The sequence below is a fragment of the Aptenodytes forsteri genome, unplaced genomic scaffold, assembly GCF_000699145.1.
Source record: "Aptenodytes forsteri isolate BGI_AS27 unplaced genomic scaffold, ASM69914v1 Scaffold640, whole genome shotgun sequence".
In the NCBI taxonomy this organism is placed as follows: Eukaryota; Metazoa; Chordata; class Aves; order Sphenisciformes; family Spheniscidae; genus Aptenodytes; species Aptenodytes forsteri.
Genome location: NW_008794887.1, coordinates 135,611 through 137,268, shown reverse-complemented (window position 1 = coordinate 137,268; position 1,658 = coordinate 135,611).

The window sequence follows — 1,658 nt, the reverse complement described above, 5'->3', positions numbered from 1 at the left end:
ACACCACCCCTACCCCCCCGCCGCTGCTGCCTGTGCTGCCAGGGGCACGGCGTGCCAGCACGGCCCCTCGCGGGGGGCTTGCCTGGGGGCACCCGGGGTGCCCACTCTGCCCCTGCCCGCTGCTCCGAGCACAAGGAAGCTCGGCAGGCGCAGAGCTACGGACATGCCCTTCCAGCGCGGGATGCAACGGAGCAGGCAGAGGACGGATGGCAGATCTCCCCGGACCTCTCTGGAGGGGCTTGTGCACAAGCCGCAGCATCCCTACCTGGGCTGAAACCTCTCCTCGGATTTGGGGCCAGATCGGTCTCTTCATCCCTGCCTCCCTGGAAAGCACGGAGCACAAGGTGACACTTCCACAGGGCTCAGGGACACACGCGCCCCCGTGTCTCACATGCAATCTCCTCTCTCCAGCCCACGCAACTGGCCAAAAGCTTTACAGGACATCGATTTCCAGCGGCAAAACCCCAGAGCCGCTCCCGGGCCGGCAATTAAAACCCAGCCACTCTCCCGCCTCAGGAACCTCCAGATTCTGCTGTTTGTTTTATGAAAATGATGAGTCAGTTTTTAAACAGCAAAAGCCTGTGTTTATCTGTGTTTTTCTCTCAAAATGAACCAAAAATCTGTTGCCATCGGCTCCTCTTCTCATGCCATATGTTGACTGTGCTACGGCCGCCAGATTCAAAAGGAACCGTTAGCATCTTGTCTTGGGTGTTTAACGAGGCGCCTTTGGGGGCTTTCACTCTCCATCCACTCGCAACCTTCAGCGGTTGAAAGGAAGGAGGGAAAAGAATCGCTGCAAAATGATGAATTTGGGCGCTATTTAACGTCAGGGTGGTTAAAAAGCAACATTTTCGCTGGACAAGTTTCCTTTAAAGCGGGAATTCAGCCACGGAGAAACCCCCGTGTTTCTAGGCCAGTTACAATCTATACGTTATCATTTTGCGAGCTTCCCCTTCTTCCAGGAACTCTTCACCAATCTGTTCCTGGAGAGGCTCCAGCACTTTTCTGGGTCGTTTCTCCCACACGAAGGACGCCGGTGGCCACCGGGCCCATTTCAAGCCTCACTAGGGCATTTTCTGGGGAGGCGCTTCTGGCTGGGAGAGCCGTGAGAGGCCACTCAGCCCGTCTGTGCCTCGGTTTTCCAACTGCAAATGGTGCCGCCGGCGCATCCAGGCCTCACTCGTGTCTTTGATTGCAAATTGCTGGGAAGGCAAAACGCTCTCTGCCAGCGCCAGCCCCGGCTGCAGCCCTGTTACCACACGTATCAACAGGTTATTTCACAGGAAAATGTCAAAGTCCCCCCTTTTCTCGGCAGCACCGTAACCCAGTGACTGCAAAGGAGGCGGAACTTGAGCCACACGTGGAAACAAAGCGGGATCCGAGACCCCAGCTCGCCGCTCTCCTGCAGCAACCTCCGGACATTGACACCACCCTTTAGGGTGACTTCTTGGGAAACAAGGAACGACTGCCGACGAGCGCCGGAGAAACGGAGATCCCGTTTCTTGCTACGAAAAGCAACGTGACGAAGCTGACGTTAAACCCTTCCTAACCTACAGCTTCCCGGGCGGGCGGGGAGGCTGAGGAGGGACAACCTGCGCCCAGGTTTTCCTCAGGTCCGACAACGAGCCTCAACCCGGGCCGGGGACAATCTCCCGCAG